General features: G+C 47.3%; 1 non-coding gene across 1 annotated transcript; it reads right to left on the reverse strand.

Moving 5' to 3' along the window:
* Positions 1-3,271: 3,271 nt before the first annotated feature.
* Positions 3,272-3,342, reverse strand: TRNAT-CGU (transfer RNA threonine (anticodon CGU)). Its single transcript has one exon. It is a non-coding gene; the product is annotated as a tRNA-Thr (tRNA).
* Between the last annotated feature and the right edge of the window lie 19,861 nt (positions 3,343-23,203).

Genomic DNA, 23,203 nt, shown 5'->3' on the forward strand with positions numbered 1-23,203 from the left:
GTTCCTTTACTTTTTCCTTTGCCTCTCCATTGTTCTGCTGCTCGTATCTTTGTGGGGAAATGGTACACAGTTTGTTCCATTTATCTCCCCCCCCGAGTGTCCCGCTTTCTCTTCCCGATTTGAAACACCTCTTGGACTCCTTGCTGGAGCCTGTGCTCCTGCTGGGTGACTTCAATTGTCGTCATTCTCTTTGGGGTGATGTTCTGACGAATACCCGGGGTCACCTTCTTTAGCCGTTTCTCCTCTCTTCTTCCCTGCCTCTTCTAAATTCTGGTGAGCCCACTCATTTGGACTCTCGGACTCGCACCCTTTCCTGTCTTGATATTTCTCTCTGCTCTTCTTCTCTTTACTGAGATTTCACGTGGCAGGTTCTTGATGACCTCCATGGCAGTGATCATTTCCCTATCCTTGTTTCCTTTTTCTCGTTTCGCTCTTCCCTCTCTTTCTCTAGGTGGCAATTTGCTAAGGTGGACTGGACCCTATTTACCCTCAGTGCTACTCTCTCTCGCGCTCTCCTCCTTTTTCATGACACTGTCTTCAACGCTGCCCTCCGCTCTATCCCTCGCTCTTCCTCTCGGGGTCCACGGAAGAGCGTTCCCTGGTGGAATACGGACTGTGCTCGGGCTGTCCGCTGTAAGCGTGCAGCCTGGAAGAGGCACCGCCGTAGGCAGACGACCGATTCTTTTCTTTTCAATCGGAGAGCGAGTGCGGTGGCCCGTAGGGCCATCCGTGCGGCTAAACGTGAATGTTGGGCATCTTATGTCTCAAGAATTTCGTCCGAAACTCCTCTGGCCCAGATCTGGAAGCGTATCCGCAAGAAAGTGGGTAAATTCGTTCCCGATGTTTCACCGGTCCTTCACCTCCATGATACTCTTGGGGCGGACCCGTTGCAGGTCGCTTCCGTACTGGGTTTCCACTTTTCTTCTGTTAGCTCTGGTCTTCATCTTCCCCAATCTTTTCTTCTTCGTAAACCTGTCCTTGAGTCTCGTCGTTTAGATTTCTGCACTCGTCTTCAACTTCCCTATAATGATCCCTTCTCTCTCTCTGAACTTCGTTCTGCCCTGGCCCTCTGCGGTTCTACGGCGGCGGGCTCCGATGGTATTCATTATGAGATGCTTCGCCATCTCCCTCCGTGCACGTCTCAGTATTTACGGAGTCTGTATAATTGGATCTGGGAGTCGTCGTCAGTCTCTGAGGACTGGCTCGATGCAGTTGTCCTCCCTGTTTGCAAACCGGGGTCTCTGGGTACTTTCCCTAAGGACTTTTGCCCTATTGCTCTCACAAGTTGTGTCTGCAAACTTTTTGAACGTATGGTTAACGTTCGTCTGATGTGGTTCCTGGAACACCATCACCTCCTCTTCCCTTCTCAATTTGGTTTCCGCAAGTGCCGCAGCACGACAGATGTCCTGGTGAACTTGGAGGTCTATATTCGTACTGCTTTTGCTGCGAAGACCTCCGTTGTTGTCGTCCTTTTTGACCTGGAAAAGGCTTACGACACCACTTGGCGATATCATATTCTATCTCAACTTCATTCTTTTGGCCTTCGTGGTCATCTCCCTCTCTTTCTCCGCAGCTTCCTCTCCTGTCGTTCCTTTCGGGTGCGCCTTGGTACCGCGCTCTCTGCCTCTTTTCAGCAATACGAAGGTGTGCCCCAGGGTAGTGTTCTGAGCACTACTCTTTTTCTGGTTGCCCTCAATGGTCTTCTTTCCTCTCTTCCTTCTGGTGTCTTCTTCGCTCTCTAAGTCGATGATCTTACCCTTTGCTGTCAGGGTGATGATTTGCCTCTCCTTCAGCGCCGGCTTCAACTTGCAATTGATGCCGTGTTGTCTTGGGCCACCGATCATGGCTTCAAGTTCTCTACTTCTAAGACTTGTGCCATGACTTTTACGTGGAAACGGGTTGTTCTTCGTCCCTCTTTGTCACTTTATGGTCATCCCCTTGAATACAAAGATTCCGCGAAACTTTTAGGGTTATTCCTTGACACTCGTTTGTCTTGGCCTCCCCATATCTCTTACCTCCGTGTTGAGTGCTCTAAGGCCATTACCCTCCTTCGGGTCTTATCCTATACTTCTTGGGGGCCAGATAGGCGCGCACTCCTTGCTTTACATTCCTCTCTTGTCCTGTCTAAGCTCGATTATGGTTGCCCTGCTTACTCGTCTGCTTCTCCTACTCTTCGCCGTCTTGATGCTTTGCACCATACTGGGTTGCGCCTCAGTTCTGGTGCCTTTCGTTCGACTCCCGTCCTTAGCTTGTATGTTGACACTGGCTTCCTGTCTCTCCAGGACCGCCGTGATCGCTACTGTCTTCGCTATCTTGCGCGGTCCTTACAACATCCTTCCTCTCGCCTCTGTCGTGCTTTAACTTTTACCCCTCCTGCGGTTCCTGTTCCTCTTCACCACCTCCCTCTTTCTGTCCGGTTATCTCGCCTCCAGGATTCTCTTTGCGTTCATATTTCTAATGTTTCTCCTCGTGTTATTCCTTCTTTGCCCCCGTGGAGAGTCCCTCTTCCGCGGTTTTGTACTTCCTTGACCCGTATCACTAAAGCTTTTACCCCTCCTACGGTTCTAAAACGCCTTTCCCTTGAGCACTTTTCTTCTCACTCCCGCTCCGTTTCTGTCTTCACCGATGGGTCTAAGTCGGCGGACGGTGTTGGCTACTCTGTTGTTTTTCCTGATCGCACTTATATGTGTCGCTTGCCTCCGGAGACTAGCATCTTTACAGCGGAACTTTATGCTATTCTCTATGCTCTTTGTCTCCTGCTTTCTCGTTGTCAGTCTTCCTTTGTAGTTGTTGTTGACTCTCGTAGTGCCCTCCTGGCTCTCGGGTCCTTTAATCCGGTTCATCCAGTAGTTGTCGAGATCCAGCATTGGCTGTTTCTTGTTCACAGTAAATTTAAGTCGGTTGAGTTTTGTTGGGTTCCCAGCCATATTGGTGTGTCTTTAAATGAGCGTGCGGATGCTGCCGCCAAGGAAGCTGTCCGCTCTTGTCCCATCTCTCGTAAAGGCATTCCGTATTCCGACTTTTACCCGGTTATCCATTCCTCAGTCCTTACCCGTTGGCAGGCTTCTTGGTTGTCTGTTACTGGTAACAAGCTACGTCTTGAGGTTATCTTGAGATGATTTCGGGGCTTTTTAGTGTCCCCGCGGCCCGGTCCTCGACCAGGCCTCCACCCCCAGGAAGCAGCCCGTGACAGCTGGGTAACACCCAGGTACCTATTTACTGCTAGGTAACAGGGGCATTCAGGGTGAAAGAAACTTTGCTCATTTGTTTCTGCCTCGTGCGGGAATCGAACCCGCGCCACAGAATTACGAGTCCTGCACCCTATCCACCAGGCTACGAGGCCCCATTACGTACTCTTAAATGTTGTGTTTCCTCGTGGCCGTCCTCCTTCCACCGTAACCGGCGGTGGGAAACAGCTCTGGCGAGGTTGCGTATTGGCCATACTCGCTTAACCCATGGTCACTTGATGGAGCGCCGCCCTGCTCCTTATTGTCCTAGTTGCATTGTCCCTCTTACAGTTGTGCATGTCCTTCTTGAATGTCCTGACTTCCAGGACGAGAGTGTGTCTTGCTTTCTGACCGCCCCTCGCGGTCACCTGTCCCTCAATAGAATTCTTGGTGACTCGGATACTTTTGATATCGTTCGCCTTATGCGTTTTTGTTCTCGTATTGGCATCCTTGGTGATATTTAGCGCCCTCTGATTATTTTGCGCATTTGATGATGCTACATAGCCTTCCCGGTTTGGTGCCTTCTTTTGATAATTACTTACTTACTCTTGTTCTCGCATGCATGCAAACTGACCACATGGCGTCGCCACAAGGGGACGCCAGGCCACCTCACAGTCCGAGGCCCCTAGGGCACGCCTACAGGCATGCAACTATTGGGCATGACCACAGCGCCGCCAAACGGTCCAGCACCTGTGCACGATGCGTGAGCCCGCCTGCCCGCCCACTAGGGCGCAGGCAAACGGGTGCCCCTAGGGCACGCCTGGGAGCAAGCAAAACCGGGGCACGGTCTGTTAGGGGCACGGCGCGAGACACACACCTGCCAAGGGGCATTGCGGCAGCAGGGGGTGGCCCCACACACTTAGGGCGCAGCGGGAACTCAGGGCCTTAAGGCCGGCCATAGGGACAGAGGACTCCAAAACCTGGCCACGTGGCACGCCACCAGGCGACGCTGGGCCTCTCAGAGAGGGGCCCCACCGGGCACGGACCTGAAGGGCGCACCGGCAGACCCCAAGACAGGTGTGACGGGGCTGAGGACCCTAGGGAACTTGCTAGGGCGGGATGCACGGACCGCGAGGGGATGGCGCTAGGCACACGCCGGACACTGGGGACAGTCCTGACTAAATTTGTAATGGAAACAGCACTGTACCTTAAAACAAATTGAGTAGGGCAGGGCGCCCCTGGCGGATCAGTCTGGGAAGTATTTATTCATATTTATTCATTACTAACGTATTGCCAGGAAGTTTTCTGAAGCGTGTGTAGCATGTGGTAGTTTTTGGTAATTAGACGGACCGCGCTGGCTTATCGGAGCTCTACTGCCTCCTATTTACGTCAAATTTTCTTATAAAATTAGTATATTTCGAAGTAAAACAATGTTTTTTCAACTTCTACAGCCAGCACCGACATTGTAGTAAACAAATATGTTACATTTGTTGTTTACCTACGTAATTCTAAGAGATAACTGGACAGATGTAATAGGACCCATTATCACCACACCAGAAATAAATATCTCTTCGATATCCCCAGAGTTAAACTTAATTTGTGTAAACACACTATGCAAATAAAGGGACCCAGTTTATGGAACTCACTCCCTACTGAATTGAAAAGCTGTCCAACTTTTACATCATTCAAAATCAATACTAAAAAGTACCTAATTTCATCTTCATAGTTTTTCTCTTTTTGCCTTAAAATTGCACTGTATCTATTGCTACCCAATCTCCCAACCTTTTTGTTCCCAATTTTAACATCTTTACCATTGAGATCATTGCAGTTTTCTTATATGTGCTACCATTCTATTGTATGGTGTTTATAAATCTTGTTTATCTGTATCTTTTGCTACCCAATCTCCCAATCTTTATGTACCCATTCTGAACATCTTTACCATTGTGATCATTGCTGTCTCATATGTGCTGTCAATCTGCTGTATGGTATCTATTAATCTTGTTTAAATTACTAATCAAGCTGTCAATGTAATCAATCAGAGCTTTAATATAACAATGTGCTTTAATATACTTACTTATCTCTCTCACCCCCTCCCCGCTCAGCTCGTTGTCGCCGTGTGGGGTCTTAGTGGGCGGCTGCCGGAGTGTGATGCTCCTTGGGACAGTCCTCTGTCCTTTTCTAGCCTTGTGCTCCTGCTGCCGTCCTCTCCAATTCTGCTGGGCATCTTTTCCTTTTCCTTCTGTTTCGTTTTTCTCCCCCCTCTTCTCCTATCTGCTTGCCGTTTCCTGCCGACCTTTTGCTCGTTCTGGTTCTTCCCTTGGACTTCTTCTATTTTGACGCCCGGGTGCTTGAGGAGGCATACTCTTGCACCCGTAGAACTGCAGTACCCGACGTCGAGAGCGAGGGGAACCTTTTATTGTCAATCCCCACTTCGTCACTGAACCCGATCTCGACGGACTGTCGGTTTCTTAAGGTGGCGTTTGTGGGGCGTATACTCACAACGCACCCCTAGGAGGCCCCGACAAGATCGGCGATAGCTTCTTGTTGGGTGTCCTGCCTCTAATTGTGGCTCCATGGTGGGTGTGGGGGCACATTCGTGAGTGAATTCTTCTTTTCGTCAAGATGATAACCCCTGTTTCGGCTTCTTCTGGTTTACCTTCTCAGGCTCGTGGGGTGGGCGACCAAGCCCCCGAGTCGGTCCGTATTGGAAGACCGGGCTCTGTAGCCTCCGCTGCATTGGGCCCCGACCTTGCTCCTCCTTTGGCCTCTCTGACTCCTTCCTCTGGCTCCCCTCCCTCCTCTGTGGTTGGGTCGAGCCCCAAGCCCCCAGTGGTGACTACCTCGTCCCCTGGCGCGGCTCCTTCTCTAGTTGTAACTACTGCGCCTTTTAACCCCTCTCTCTCTGGGGGTTCTCACCGCCGTCCTCGTCACGGCCGCCCTCGCTCGATTCCTTCCAGTTCTGCTACCTATCAAGCCTTGTTTGGTCCCGCTTCGTGGGCCAAATATTTTGATCATCTCCCTCTTGATTCTGCGCCTCCTGACGATTTCTCCCTCCATCGACATCTCATTGATTCCGTGGATGCCTCCATTACTTTCAACCCCACTCGTCTCGGTACACGTGTCGTTGCTGCTCCTTCTCAGGATGCTGCTTCCCGCTTGACTGCCTTATCCTGCCTTGGCGAGATCCCCGTTCGGGTCTCGAAGAACGCTCAGTTGAATGCCAGTGTTGGCACTATTTTGCTCCCGCCCCATGTTGCGACCGGTGTTCGGGACCTGCGCGACTGCCACGACGATATTCGACATATCCTCGCTGCCCAGGGCCATTCTATTCTCCAGGTGGACACGTTTACTCGTCCCCCTCGTGGTAGTCGCCGTCAACCCCTCCGGGTTGTGAAGATTACCTTTGATGGTAGGACCCTTCCACCCTCTGTCATTCTTGCTGGTGCCAGGTGCTCTGTCCAGGAGTACATTCCTTCTCCTCAGCTCTGCAACAAGTACTGGAGGTTTGGGCATGGTGCCCTCCGCTGCTCCGGGACTGTCTCTCTCTGTCCTTTGTGTGGTGGCGAAGGTCACTCTAAGTCGGAGTGCGCTTCTCCCCAGGCTCGTTGCCTCAACTGCGGTGAGGCCCATCCTACCTTCTCCCGTGCGTGTGTCCATTACAAGCTTGAGGCAGCCGTCCTCAACTTGAAGCACCGGGAGCGTTTATCTTTTCCTGAGGCGAGGCGCCAGGTTCGCCGGCTCCTGCCTTATGCTAATATCTCTTATGCTCGCGTGTTGCGCTCTTCCTCTCCTCGTCCTTCCCGCCTTCCTCAGACTCACAACCGTTTCCGGGCCTTGGACCCTGATGCGCCCACTGCCCCCTCCTCTGTCCCTTTGGGTTCTCTCCCGAAGGATCCTCCTCCTGGTCCTCTGTCTGGGGTTCCCCTTCCTTCTACCCGGTCTGTCGTGTCTTCTGTGTCTTCTTCCTCGTCCCCCTCCGATCCTCCTTCCCATCCTCTTCCTCCATCTATCGGCTCTCCCCACCGCCTGTCGGTGCGGGCGGATGTCCATCGCTCTCCTAACGGCCGTCGTGTGTGCTCTCGTTCGGCTTCTCCTGTTGAGACACTGGAATCCGTTGCCCGGTACGTAGTTGCTGGGACACCGGTCTCTTTAAGTCAGAAGCGTAAGCCTGGCTCCTCTCCTTCCTCTTCCCCGGCGGGTAAGAAGGCTTCGCTTTCTTCCTCAGCTCCTCCTTCTGGCTCTGTTGCTCCTTCCCCTTCCGTTTCAATGCTTGCGCCCCCTGTTCCTGCTATGGGGGTTTCTTTGGCCCCTGCTTCCCTTTCAGTTGCTGCTCTTGCTGGGGTGCGCTCCCCTCTTTCTACTCCCCCTCTTCCTGCTGCTGTCCTTGACTGCTCCTCTCCGTTGTCTCCTCCTCTTCCTCCTCCTCCTCCGGACCCTGCCCGCCCACCTCTGATCTGTTCTCCCGTTTCCTTCCCTCCGTCTTTGCTCAGTTTACCCTTGCCCCCCTAACCCTGACTTTGCTGACCCTGATCCCGACCCTGATATTCTTTAACGTGCTCTGTTGCTCTTTCGCCTTTGTTTCTTCCTTGTTCTCTGTTTTTGTCCTTTCTCTTCTCGTCGTTGTCCATTCTTCAATGGAACGTTCGAGGTTATTCCGCCAATTACCTCGAACTCCAACTTCTGATTTTGCGGTTTTCGCCCCTTTGTGTCTGTTTCCAGGAGCCAATGCTTGGTGCTCGTCCTGGTCGTTTTCGTGGCTATTCCTTTCTCTCCCCCCCCCCCCCCCCCAGCCATTGCTGGGGCTTCTAATTCTTCTGCTCTCTTGATTCGGGCTGATGTTCCCTTTGTTCCTTTACTTTTTCCTTCGCCTCTCCATTGTTCTGCTGCTCGTATCTTTGTGGGGAAATGGTACACAGTTTGTTCCATTTACCTCCCCCTGAGTGTCCCGCTCTCTCTTCCTGATTTGAAACACCTCATAGACTCCTTGCCGGAGCCTGTGCTCCTGCTGGGTGACTTCAATTGTCGTCATTCTCTTTGGGGTGATGTTCTGACGAATACCCGGGGTCGCCTCCTTGAGCCGTTTCTCCTCTCTTCTTACCCTGTCTCTTCTGAATTCTGGTGAGCCCACTCATTTGGACTCTCGGACTCGCACCCTTTCTTGTCTTGATCTTTCTCTCTGCTCTTCTTCTCTTTACTTAGATTTCACGTGGCAGGTTCTTGATGACCTCCATGGAAGTGATCATTTCCCCATCCTTGTTTCCTTTTTCTCTTTTCGCCCTTCCCTCTCTTTCCCTAGGTGGCAGTTTGCTAAGGCGGACTGGACCCTATTTTCCCTCAGTGCTACTCTCTCTGACCTCTCCCTTCTGCCCCTCTCTCGCGCTCTCCTTCTTTTTCATGACACTGTCTTCAACGCTGCCCTCCGCTCTATTCCTCGCTCTTCCTCTCGGGGTCCACGGAAGTGCGTTCCCTGGTGGAATGCGGACTGTGCTCGGGCTGTCCGCTGTAAGCGTGCAGCCTGGAAGAGGCACCGCCGTAGGCAGACGACCGATTCTTTTCTTTTCTTTCGGAAAGCGAGTGCGGTGGCCCGTAGGGCCATCCGTACGGCTAAACGTGAATGTTGGGCATCTTATGTCTCAACAATTACGTCCGAAACCCCTCTGGCCCAGATCTGGAAGCGTATCCGCAAGATAGCGGGTAAGTTCGTTCCCGATGTTTCACCGGTCCTTCACCTCCATGATACTCTTGTGGCGGACCCGTTGCAGGTCGCTTCCGAACTGGGTTCCCACTTTTCTTCTGTTAGCTCTGGTCTTCATCTTCCCCAATCTTTCCTTCTTCGTAAACCTGTCCTTGAGTCTCGTCCTTTAGATTTCTGCACTCATCTTCAGCTTCCCTATAATGATCCCTTCTCTCTCTCTGAACTTCGTTCTGCCCTGGCCCTCTGCGGTTCTACGGCGGCAGGCTCCGATGGTATTCATTATGAGATGCTTCGCCATCTCCCTCCGAGCACGTCTCGGTATTTACTGAGTCTGTATAATCGGATCTGGGAGTCGTCGTCAGTCCCTGAGGACTGGCTCGATGCCGTTGTCCTCCCTGTTCGCAAACCGGGGTCTCTGGGTACTTCCCCTAAGGACTTTCGCCCTATTGCTCTCACAAGTTGTGTCTGCAAACTCTTTGAACGTATGGTTAACGTTCGTCTGATGTGGTTCCTGGAACACCATCACCTCCTCTCCCCTTCTCAATTTGGTTTCCGCAAGTGCCGCAGCACGACAGATGTCCTGGTGAACTTGGAGGTCTATATTCGTTCTGCTTTTGCTGCGAAGACCTCCGTTGTTGCCGTCCTTTTTGACCTAGAAAAGGCTTACGACACCACTTGGCGTTATCATATCCTATCTCAACTTCATTCTTTTGGCCTTCGTGGTCATCTCCCTCTCTTTCTCCGCAGCTTCCTCTCTCGTCGTTCCTTTCGGGTGCGCCTTGGTACCGCTCTCTCTCCCTCTTTTCAGCAATACGAAGGTGTGCCCCAGGGTAGTGTTCTGAGCACTACTCTTTTTCTGGTTGCCCTCAATGGTCTTCTTTCCTCTCTTCCTTCTGGTGTCTTCTCCGCTCTCTATGTCGATGATCTTACCCTTTGTTGTCAGGGTGATGATTCGCCTCTCCTTCAACGCCGGCTTCAACTTGCAATTGATGCCGTGTCGTCTTGGGCCACAGGTCATGGCTTCAAGTTCTCTACTTCTAAGACTTGTGCCATGACTTTTACGCGGAAACGGGTTGTTCTTCGTCCCTCTTTGTCACTTTATGGTCATCCCCTTGAATACAAAGATTCCGCGAAGCTTTTGGGGTTATTCCTTGACACTCGTTTGTCTTGGTCTCCCCATATCTCTTACCTCCGTGTTGAGTGCTCTAAGGCCCTTACCCTCCTTCGGGTCTTGTCCCATACTTCTTGGGGGGCAGATAGGCGCACTCTCCTTGCTTTACATTCCTCTCTCGTCCTGTCTAAGCTCAATTATGGTTGCCCTGCTTACTCGTCTGCTTCTTCTACTCTTCGCCGTCTTGATGCTTTGCACCATACTGGGTTGCGCCTCAGTTCTGGTGCCTTTCGTTCGACTCCCATCCTTAGCTTGTATGTTGACACTGGCTTCCTGTCTCTCCAGGACCGCCGTGATCGCTACCGTCTTCGCTATCTTGCGCGGTCCTTGCAACATCCTTCCTCTCGCCTCTGTCGTGCTTTAACTTTTACCCCTCCTGCGGTTCCTGTTCCTCTTCACCACCTCCCTCTTTCTGTCCGGTTATCTCGCCTACAGGATTCTCTTTCCGTTCGTATTTCTGATGTTTCTCCTCGTGTTGTTCCTTCTTTGCCCCCGTGGAGGGTCCCTCTTCCGCGGTTTTGTACATCCTTGACCCGTATCACTAAAGCTTTTACCCCTCCTACGGTTCTAAAACGCCTTTTCCTCGAGCACTTTTCTTCTCACTCCCGCTCCGTTTCTGTCTTCACCGATGGGTCTAAGTCAGCGGACGGTGTTGGCTACTCTGTTGTTTTTCCTGATCGCACTTATATGTGTCGCTTGCCTCCGGAGACTAGCATCTTTACAGCGGAACTTTATGCTATTCTCTATGCTCTTCGTCTCCTGCTTTCTCGTTGTCAGTCTTCCTTTGTGGTTGTTGTTGACTCTCGTAGTGCCCTCATGGCTCTAGGGTCCTTTAATCCGGTTCATCCAGTAGTTGTCGAGATCCAGCATTGGCTGTTTCTTGTTCACAGTAAATTTAAGTCGGTTGAGTTTTGTTGGGTTCCCAGCCATATTGGTGTGTCTTTAAATGAGCGTGCGGATGCTGCTGCCAAGGAAGCTGTCCGCTCTTGTCCCATCTCTCGCAAAGACATTCCGTATTCCGAATTTTACCCGGTTATCCATTCCTCAGTCCTTACCCGTTGGCAGGCTTCTTGGTTGTCTGTTACTGGTAACAAGCTACGTACTCTTAAATGTTGTGTTTCCTCGTGGCCATCCTCCTTCCACCGTAACCGGCGGTGGGAAACAGCTCTGGCGAGGTTGCGTATTGGCCATACTCGCTTAACCCATGGTCACTTGATGGAGCACCGCCCTGCTCCTTATTGTCCTAGTTGCATTGTCCCTCTTACGGTCGTGCATGTCCTTCTTGAATGTCCTGACTTCCAGGACGAGCGTGTGTCTTGCTTTCCGACCGCCCCTCGCGGTCACCTGTCCCTCGATAGAATTCTTGGTGACTCGGATACTTTTGATATCGTTCGCCTTATGCGTTTTTGTTCTCGTATTGGCATCCTTGGTGATATTTAGCGCCCTCTGATTATTTTGCGTATTTGATGGTGCTACATAGCCTTCCCGGTTTGGTGCCTTCTTTTGATAATTACTTACTTATCTCTCTCATCTCATTTTTCTCTTGTAATGTATCTTTCATTTATCAATTCTGATTGAAATTACCTACTTAAAATTATCTGCAAGATTAAGGACCTGCCCGAAACGCTGCGCGTACTAGTGGCTTTACAAGAATGTAATTACTGTACTATCCAATGTATTCTCACAAACCCAATGTACCTTCTTGTATATATTTATAAATAATAAATAAAATAAAAATAAAATAAATAGATACTGTGTAGCTGTCCTTGTTGCTCGGAAGATGCGCTGACAATTATTGTATATATTTACTGAATTTACCCAAGGGCCACTAACTATCTAGTGACCTCGAAGAGGACAGAAAGCCGGCGGCTTGTTAAAGGGCCCGCCAATTGTCTTAATGATATTTTTTAGCTGGAATTTGGCATTTACGGCTTCAGCGGGTAGGCGGTTCCATGGGTTTATAGCCCTCTTGGTGGAAAAAAAAACATCTGTTTTCAGTCCTACTTGAGAGAACATACTCTCCAACACTATATCTGTGATTGTCCTGTTATCAGTGACTTCATACCAAATGGTATGAGGTATTCTGAGCTCTGTAATTACTTCATACACTCAGGAATATTGGAAGATATTCTTGTGCTGCACCCAGATTTTGCCAGTGGAGGCTAATAGATCAGCATTAAGTATTTTGTTCTCTCCTAATTCCATGTATGACTGGCCATCCTGTGAGGTGAGGATGTTGGGTGAGCTTGTAGCTGGTTTTTGATCTACACTGTGTGGTCCTTTATACAGAATAGGGAAGCAGCACATTGCTGTGTATACCTAAACATGTTTAAAAATACATTGTTTGAGAGGAGTTTTGTAGAAACTGGTAAGAGTAATTATAATACTGTATAATGTTTCCATGATTCAGTGCTTACCTCTTGTGAAAATTGCTTAGAGTTGTTTAGTCAGAGTTGATTTGTTTTTTGTATTGAGGCTGGTATTTTCTAAATTGATTCCATGTACAGTATGTCCAACCATCCTGTGAGATGGGAGTATTAGATAAACTTATAGCTAGTTTTTTATCTACACTGTGTAATATTCCATATAGAATAGAGTAGCAGCACATTGCTGTGTATACCTAATCTTCTTAATAAAAAAAATCGGTAATAAAGATTTTAAATTATAGTTTGTATTATTACAAATACAGTACTGTATTATCCTTATTAAGTCATGTTGACCATGGATCATTAAGATCTCATGTTAATATGTAATACAATTCATATTTCTTTTGAACTGCTAATCCATGCTAATCATTCATTAAATTGTGCATTATGTCTCAATTTTTCACTTCCTTGGATATACTGTACAGTACAAAAAGATAGGATAAAAATAAACCGATCATCCGATCCTATCTTGGTGACAGACACCAATATGTAACCATCAATGATACAACTTCTTCCACTCTACCAATTACCGTTGGAGTGCCACAGGGCAGCATCTTAGGACCTCTTCTATTTCTTATATATATAAACGATCTGCCTAATGTCTCTAATATTCTCAAACCTATATTGTTTGCTGACGATACTACCCTTATCTATTCAAACCTCAACCCACATACACTAAATAATGTTGTGAATAATGAATTAAAAAAGTCCACTTATGGATGTCAACGAACAAACTAACATTAAACATCGAAAAGACTTACTACATCTTATTTGGAAGCAAATCATCAAATGCAATTCAGCTACAGATAGACAACATTAACATCAGTAATAAAAATGATGGCAAGTTTCTTGGCCTATTCCTAGACAAGAGACTCAACTTCAGCACCCACATTCAACACATAACTAAGAAAGTCTCTAAGACAGTTGGTATACTCTCCAAAATCAGATATTATGTTCCTAACTCTGCTCTCCTCTCACTATATTATGCACTAATCTACCCCTATCTTAATTATGGTATCTGTGCATGGGGGTCTACCACTGCAAACCACCTTAAGCCCATCATCACACAGCAAAAATCTGCTATCAGAATAATAACTAACTCTGCTTTCAGACAACACTCAGCTCCCTTGTTTAAATCCCTAAACTTTCTAAATATTAACTCCCTCCACACATTCTCTTGTGTCAACTACATTTACAAAACCCTGTTCTTAAATGCAAACCATGCTCTGAAACTCTCCCTGGACAGATGTAATAGGACCCATTATCACCACACCAGAAATAAATATCTCTTTGATATCCCCAGGGTCAAACTTAATCTGTGTAAACACTCTATGCAAATTAAGGGACCTAGTCTATGGAACTCACTCCCTAGTGAATTGAAAAACTGTAAAACTTTTGCCTTATTTAAAAGCAAAACCAAAAAGTACCTAACTTCATCTTCTTAGTTTCCTACACTGAGCTTTAAATTTGCTCTGTACCTAGTGTTACCCAATCTCCTAATTTTTATGTAATATCAAACAACCTTATCATTGTGTTCATTGCTGTCTTCTTTTATGTGCTAGCCATATGCTGTATTGTGACTACCAATTTTTGTCAACTACCATTCAAGCTGTCATTGCAATCAATCTTATATTGTTTCTGCTGTATTGTGCCTACCAATTTGTTGTCAACTACCATTCAAGCTGTCATTGCAATCAATCTTAGCTACCTATGTGATTTAATATACTGTACCTACAATTTTCTCTCATCTTTTTTTTTCATTTCATGTAATCTGTTATCATTTTTTTGTCTATAAATTTTGCAAGTATTTACCTCCTTAAAATTTTCTTAGATTAAGGACCTGCCCGAAACGCTGCGCGTACTAGTGGCTTTACAAGACTGTAATTACCATATTTGTATCCTCACATTCCTTATGTACATTCTTGTATATGCATAAATAAATAAATAAATAAATAAAACCAGTAATATTTCTTTCATTATATTTCTCATTTAAATAACTGCATCAATATTTTTACAGCTGACAGGATTTGTTTTCCCATACAGGTGCATTATTTGTTTAAAAAAATTTGGTTTATTGTTACACACAATGGTGCTACATAGCCTTCCCAGCTTGGTGCCTTCTTTTAATACTTACTGATTAAAAAATAAATAATAAATACATTTTATTCAGGAAAAGTACATACAGTTGATTTACAAACATAATGTTGAATTTATAGGCAGAGCTAGTACATACAATACCTAAAGCCACTAATACTCATAGCATTTCGGGCAAGGTGTGGGGAAAAAAACCACAGACTAAAATTAATAGTAATCGGGATTAGGTATAAATTGTGTTGAAAGAAGGAATAAAAAATACAAAATGGGGGTTAACATAGCATAAATCAGCAATTGCACATGTTGGTGAACAGCGTTGTTTAAAAAATAGCAATACATGGGTTGACATTTAGGAGGTAAGTTAGGTTACATGGAGTTAATTAGGCAGTACTTGGTTTAACTCTTAAACTGGTTGAGAGAGGTACAGCCTTTGACATGATTCGGGAGGTCATTCCACATTCTGGATCCCTTGATTTGTAGAGCACTTCTAGTTTGGTTACACACAGCCAAACTGTGTAACAGGAAGAGGTCTTGGACACAAATTTGTTCCATGCTAAATGTAGAGGAATCAGCTGAGTATTCCTCAAATAAAATAAGTTGCCTCAGCTTATAAGCAAATAAGTTGCCTCAGCAAGGTCCCTCCTTGAACTCTGTGGCACGCATGGCGCGCGCCACGGAGGCACACCTGTGTACTGGGGCTTTCTCCCGCCGGCGGGCTGGCGACGCTCTGTCTGGAAGTGCCGCTCACGTGGCGCCCCCTCGGGGCCCTCTTGGCGCTTCTTTGGGCAGGGGCCACTTCAGTTCCTTAGGCCCCAGGACGGGGCCACCTCTGTTTCTTATGCTCCAGGCGGGGGCCACTTCGTTTACTGTGGCCCAGGCTGGGGACACTTCTGCTTCTTATGCCCCTGGCCGGGGCCACTCTAGTTTTTGCCCAGGTTGGGGCCTCTTCAGATTATGCCTCAGGCTGGGGGCACTCCAGTTTCTTATGCCCTGGCGAGACCCTTCTGCTTATGCACACGTCTGGGCCATTTCAGTTTCATGTGCCCAGGACGGGGCCACTTCAGTTTATATTTGCCCCAGGGCGGGGCCACTCCCATTTTATGCCCCCCACGCTTCAGTTCTGCCCAGGCCGAGCCCACTTCAGCTTACTTATGCCCAGGTTGGGGACATTTCAGCTTTAATGCCCCAGGTTAGGGCCACTCCTGTTGTTTATGCCCCAGGACGGGGCCACTGCCATTTATGCCCAGCAGGCTTGGGCCTTTTCAGTTTATTATGCCCTAGGCTAGGGCCCCCCTTTAGTTCGATGACTTGGCTGGGCCACTTCAGTTTCTTATGTCCCAGGACGAGGCCACTTCAGTTTCTTATGCCCCAGGACGGGGCCACTTCAGTTTCTTATGCCCCGGGACGGGGCCACTTCAGTTTCTTATGCCCCAGGACAGGGCCACTTCAGTTTCTTATGCCCAAGGACGAGGCCACTTCAGTTTCTTATGCCCCAGGACGGGGTCACTTCAGTTTCTTATGCCCCAGGATGGGGCCACTTCAGTTTCTTATGCCCCAGGACAGGGCCACTTTAGTTTCTTATGCCCCAGGACGTGGCCACTTCAGTTTCTTATGCCCCAGGACAGGGCCACTTCAGTTTCTTATGCCCCAGGACGGGGCCACTTCAGTTTCTTATGCCCAAGGACGAGGCCACTTCAGTTTCTTATGCCCCAGGACGAGGCCACTTCAGTTTCTTATGCCCAAGGACGAGGCCACTTCAGTTTCTTATGCCAAAAGACGGGGCCACTTCAGTTTCTTATGCCCCAGGACGAAGCCACTTCAGTTTCTTATGCCCAAGGACAAGGCCACTTCAGTTTCTTATGCCCCAGGACGAGGCCACTTCATTTTCTTATGCCCCAGGACGGGGCCACTTCAGTTTCTTATGCCCAAGGACGAGGCCACTTCAGTTTCTTATGCCCCAGGACGGGGCCACTTCAGTTTCTTATGCCCCAGGACGGGACCACTTCAGTTTCTTATGCCCCAGGACAGGGCCACTTTAGTTTCTTATGCCCCAGGACGTGGCCACTTCAGTTTCTTATGCCCCAGGACAGGGCCACTTCAGTTTCTTATGCCCCAGGACAGGGCCACTTCAGTTTCTTATGCCCCAGATTGGGGCCACTTCAGTTTCTTATGCCTCAGGACAGGGCCACTTCAGTTTCTTATGCCCCAGGACATGGCCACTTCAGTTTCTTATGCCCCAGGACAGGGCCACTTTAGTTTTTTATGCCCCAGGACAGGGCCACTTCAGTTTCTTATGCCCCAGGACAGGGCCACTTTAGTTTCTTATGCCCCAGGACGGGGCCACTTCAGTTTCTTAGGCCCCAGATCGGGGCCACTTCAGTTTCTTATGCCCCAGATTGGGGCCACTTCAGTTTCTTATGCCCCAGATCGGGGCCACTTCAGTTTCTTATGCCCCAGATCGGGGCTGTTGGATATTTCCAACACCGAATACAACACTGTTGTATTCTCATTACTTATTACTAACTATATTAATTATTGTAGTAAGTAAAATTAACAACACGTAGAATTCTCATGTACTAATAATTTCATCTGTGCAGTAGGTTAGAATTCTCACGTCACCTGACGCCAGTATTGCGTCAGATTTCATTACAATAAACACATTATATCCAATGTATGTGAGAATTAAATTCGATTCTCCATAACTGAGGCATTCTGTATGATAACTAATTACCGATGATTTAGCCTCCAACTAAAAGCCGAATAGAGCGTCAGAGTCATAGCGATTATCTAGTAATAAAAGTTAACGTCACCAATGAATGCCATGGGGAGACATTAATTCCTCTCCCTTATACGTTTACCATCTCCAAATTGGCTAATAATAATATTTCCCTCTTCTAAATAATAAACCCGTCCAGTCTTCAACATTTCAAGCGTAAATGCGAGAAATATTATTGTTCGTGAAAATAATTTATTTTATGAACGCAGGACGCGGCTTGGGTAGGGGAAGTTTAGCAGTACACGTGGAGAGCCGCTCAGAGGCAGACCTGCGCATACCGTACTCACAAGGAGACGCCATTGCCCAGCCATTAGGGTAGACGTTATCCATCCTCAGATGAAAGTCGCCACTGTGAGGTGTGAATAACCTTGCAGATAATATCTTCTACTGGTGCTGGTGTCATATAAGGAACCTACTTAACTTGGTTCTGGACTACACGTGACCGGCCAGTGAAGCGCGCCACGATCCAGGATAGGCCTAGCCAGAGCCTGGGGACGCGATTTCGGCAATCTTAAAACTTATACAGTGCCCTTATCAGCTAAGTATATTCCCTTTATTGGATGCATCTTTTAAAGTGTTTTGTAGTAGCTGGGTGATTGTCCGTTACGACGCACGATAACATCTAATAACAGGTGATTAAATTTTGTCACCTGCAACTCTCAATTTCTTGAATATAGAGATTCAGTAGTTAGTTGCTACTGTAAATATTTGTCTTGCAGCACGTGAGAAGAATTCTCCCTGCCGCCTTCTCCCATGTTAATCCATCCCATTCGTCAGCCAGCCGAGTCCAGAGAATTAGAGGAAACGTCGTGGCTTACATAAAGAAATCGTCTTTAAGCTAAGATTCTTTATATTCTTTCATGAATTTATTGTAATTGCTTATATGCAGAATTTCTTAGGATTGATGTGTTTTTATTGTGACTCTCATTACTATACTTATAATCTATGTTTCCATGTATGGTAATGACATTAGTTTCACTATAATTCATAGGATTAGATTATTATTATTTGAATTAGTGAACGAACCACACTAGTTCCTGGACGTACTTACCTCCAGTAATAACCCCCCAATGTAGGTGTTTGAGGGTTTGATTTATTTAATTATACAGCCCATTAATTATTTCTATGATCATATTCTCTAGTATTTTATCCATAGTTACTGGTTCATCTAGAAATTATCTAATGATCAGAAATTCTCAGTTTCCCTCTTTACTATAAAAGCGGGTGGTCCTTCGTAATTTAATTTACTACATTAATATTTAAATAATCAGATTCAAGCCCCAAATATCCCACAGGGGCCACTTCAGTTTCTTATGCCCCAGGAAGGGGCCACTTCAGTTTCTTATGCCCCAGATCGGGGCCACTTCAGTTTCTTATGCCCCAGATCGGGGCCACTTCAGTTTCTTATGCCCCAGATCGGGGCCACTTCAGTTTCTTATGCCCCAGATCGGGGCCACTTCAGTTTCTTATGCCCCAGATCGGGGCCACTTCAGTTTCTTATGCCCCAGATCGGGGCCACTTCAGTTTCTTATGCCCCAGATCGGGGCCACTTTAGTTTCTTATGCCCCAGATCGGGGCCACTTCAGTTTCTTATGCCCCAGATCGGGGCCACTTCAGTTTCTTATGCCCCAGGAAGGGGCCACTTCAGTTTCTTATGCCCCAGGAAGGGGCCACTTCAGTTTCTTATGCCCCAGGACGGGGCCACTTCAGTTTCTTATGCCCCAGGACAGGGCCACTTCAGTTTCTTATGCCCCAGGATGGGGCCACTTCAGTTTCTTATGCCCCAGGAAGGGGCCACTTCAGTTTCTTATGCCCCAGAATGGGGCCACTTCAGTTTCTTATGCCCCAGGAAGGGGCCACTTCAGTTTCTTATGCCCCAGGATGGGGCCACTTCAGTTTCTTATGCCCCAGGAAGGGGCCACTTCAGTTTCTTATGCCCCAGATCGGGGCCACTTCAGTTTCTTATGCCTCAGGACGGGACCACTTCAGTTTCTTATGCCTCAGGACGGGGCCACTTCAGTTTCTTATGCCCCAGGACGGGGCCACTTCAGTTTCTTATGCCCCAGGACGGGGCTACTTCAGTTTCTTATGCCTCAGGACGGGACCACTTCAGTTTCTTATGCCCCAGGATGGGGCCACTTCAGTTTCTTATGCCCCAGGACGGGGCCACTTCAGTTTCTTATGCCCAGGACGGGGCCACTTCTGTTTATTATGCCCTAGAATAGGGCCACTTTAGTTGTTTATGCCCCATGACGGGGCCACTGCCGTTTTGGCCAGCAGGCTGGGCCCATTTCGGTTTATTATGCCCCAGGCTGGGGCCCCCTTCAGTTCTATGCCCTTGCTTAGGCCAACTTCAGTTTCTACGCCCTTGGCTGGGCCACCAGTTCCCGGTGTGTGCGGAAGAAACTGCGGCTTCCCAGGCCGCTGGTTTATCCAGACGTGTTGTCTGCCCGGTGTAGCCCGGAAGGTACTGCGGCTTCCCAGGCCGCTGGTTTATCCAGACGTGTTGTCTGCCCGGTGTAGCCCGGAAGGTTCTCATAGCCGCTGCCGTCTTAGCTGCCTTCGTTCAGGGGTTGATGTCCAGCCGACGTTCTTCCTGTGATGAATTAAGCCGACGTTCTTCCTGTGACGAGTTAAGCCGACGTTCTTCCTGTGATGAGTTAAGCCGACGATGTTATTCAGATGTCCCTGTCTCCTGTGTTCTAGCGGCTGATGCTCGGTTGGGGCTGTTGCAGCCAGTCCAGCTGTCTGCCCTAGTGTCCGAGCCGCCGCTCTCTTACTACGTTGTTGCTCAGTTTTGGTGTCCAGCCGCTGCGGCTGTTGGTGTTCCAGCTGCTGACGTTCCCGGAAGTCGGTGTTCTAGCTGCTGTGGGTACAGCTGTTGCTGTTCCAGCGTGCTGCTGTTCAGGTGGAACACGGTCCAGCCGCCGACGTTCCAGCGGTTGTTGGACCAGCTCCCATGCTCCGGCTGAAGTTGTTCCTGATGTTCCAGTTGATGCTGTCCCATCTGTTCATGTCCATGCTACGGCGTTTCAGCTCTCGAGGTTCCAGATGCTCACGTTCCAGCCCCCGAAGTTCCAGGGGACGGGGTTCCAGCTGAAGCGTCACAGCTGACGTTGTGCATATTATCCATTCCTTTTCAGTTTATTGTATTTGATTGTATATTATTTTCAGCTTCATGTATTAATCCCGTTTTCTCTAGCGAGTTATATTCTAGCATTATTTTGAGCATAATTTGTTTTGCAGTCGCACTTTCCTTACTACTGCAGTTTCCCCTTGGCCCACTGCTGCTAATTTCGTATCTTCGGCAGCTGCTGAGGTGCCAGCTGCTGTTGTTATAGCTGTCACTGTCCCAGCCGTCGGCGTTACAGCTGTTGCTGTTTTGTTGTTTCCAGCTGCTGACATCCTAGCCCTTTTGGCAGGGAAAAGCTTCAGCTTTAGCTTTAGTTCGTTCCCGGCGTTCCCCTTAACGTTAGTTCCCAGGTTCTAATGGTCCCTAATTGACTTGAAGTGAGACTTCTACTTATCACTGAAGGTTTCCCTGGTGCCCAGTTGCCACTATTTATTTATCTTCAGCAGATATTGATGCTCCAGTTGTGACGTCCAACTGCAGGTGTTCCAGCTGCAGGTGATCCAGCTGCGGTGTTCCGGCTGCTGATGTTCTGGGGCAGGATTTTGCAGTGTACATTTGGCAACGGTTGTTCATGTTAAGTTCCTTATTTTGCCCCCTTTTTGACCACTGGTGATTGTTATACATGCCACGTTAATGTTGGTTTAATGTTAATGTTAGGGTTTACCTGCTTACTTCCTCCTCCCAGTGTGGGACGTTTACTTATTCATGTATTTATTCATTGATTTCTATGTTGTGCTTGACCTTACTCTTGTCATTTCCAGTTCGCCCCTGTTCGGTGATGGTTTTAAATTTATTATTTAACAATTTAACGTTTCACGTCTTGGATTTATCAATTAATGTCAGTCCCTGGATTTTGTTTTTATCTGGTATTATTAATACTGCTCATATTATTACGGTTAACGCCAGTCATATTATTACGGTTAACGCCAGTCATATTATTACGGTTAACGCCAGTCATATTATTACGGTTAACGCCAGTCATATTATTACGGTTAACGCCAGTCATATTATTACGGTTAACGCCAGTCATATTAATACCGTTAACGCCAGTCATATTATTACGGTTAACGCCAGTCATATTATTACGGTTAACGCCAGTCATATTATTACGGTTAACGCCAGTCATATTATTACGGTTAACGCCAGTCATATTATTACCGTTAACGCCAGTCATATTATTACGGTTAACGCCAGTCATATTATTACGGTTAACGCCAGTCATATTATTACGGTTAACGCCAGTCATATTAATACCGTTAACGCCAGTCATATTATTACGGTTAACGCCAGTCATATTATTACGGTTAACGCCAGTCATATTATTACGGTTAACGCCAGTCATATTATTACCGTTAACGCCAGTCATATTATTACGGTTAACGCCAGTCATATTATTACGGTTAACGCCAGTCATATTATTACGGTTAACGCCAGTCATATTAATACCGTTAACGCCAGTCATATTATTACGGTTAACGCCAGTCATATTATTTCGGTTAACGCCAGTCATATTATTACGGTTAACGCCAGTCATATTATTACCGTTAACGCCAGTCATATTATTACGGTTAACGCCAGTCATATTATTACCGTTAACGCCAGTTTTCTTTATTACGAGCACAATTATCTTGCGGCTTTGGCCTTCCCAGCCTAAGCTTTGTGCTGTATTAACTTTGCAATATAATAGTATTGGTTTATTACACTTTTTCTTGTTTAATTTCGGCTATTCTTAATAGACAGTTTAATCCAGTCTTACTTTGAGCACAGTTGCTTACAGTTGGACACACTACTTCTGCTGCGGTTCTCCTTGTGCGCCGTTGATGTTATTTACTATATTCATATAGTTAATTCTAACTCATATTTCTTGTCTTGCCTTGTGAATTGCAGCCTTCGCCTATTTTCTTTACCCTACACTTTCCTGAGTTGAACTTTAGCAGCCTTTTCTAGACCTTTCCTCCAGTTTGTCCAGGTCTTCCTGTAGTAGTGAATGTCTGCGATCACCTGCAAGGTGACTTAGTGTTGTCTACAAGACGACTTCTGGATGTCTGCACGATGCCTCCTTGTTGGTGCCTTCCTGTTCCAGGATGATTACAAGATGATCTCCAGTTGGCGTCAGGACGAACCCCAGACGACTCCTAGCTGCTTTTCATGTTGACTGGTGGCAATATATTATTTATTACATTATCTATATTTATTTAAGTTTTGTTCTATACAGTTCAGGTTTATGGTTACCTCTCTCCCCCCCCCCCTCTGCTATTATTTGTAATTATTGAGTTTATTCTGGGTTTTTCTGCTACTATATTATTGTTCCTAAGCCTACTTGGCGTATGGTCTTCGGTTTCATCGGTGGAGTTGGCCGGGTTATTCTCCACTTGTTACTATTTGCTATTGATGTTAGTTATAGTCACTTTTAGTGTTAATGATCTCATGTCAATTCCCCTTTTGGCTTCTGGCCTCGCCTAACGCCATGAATGTTGTTCCTACTGTATCATACTATTACTAATTTAAGTTCTTTATTAGTAGGTTCGGGTTTTAGTTGCCTTACTTCTACCCTTCCTCTGCTTTACTTGTTATCGTTTTCTTTGGATTACGGCTCTGTTATTGTTTATGCTTATTTAGCATAACGGTCTTTGGCCTTTAGGGTAATGAGCGCTATGCTGGCGGCGTTACTTCTCATATTATATTATTACTTTCATTTTCTTTACTGCCTTACCCCCCTTTTGTGGGGCACTTTTTGCAGT

Source organism: Procambarus clarkii, unplaced genomic scaffold, assembly GCF_040958095.1.
Source record: "Procambarus clarkii isolate CNS0578487 unplaced genomic scaffold, FALCON_Pclarkii_2.0 HiC_scaffold_107, whole genome shotgun sequence".
NCBI classification, from domain to species: domain Eukaryota; kingdom Metazoa; phylum Arthropoda; class Malacostraca; order Decapoda; family Cambaridae; genus Procambarus; species Procambarus clarkii.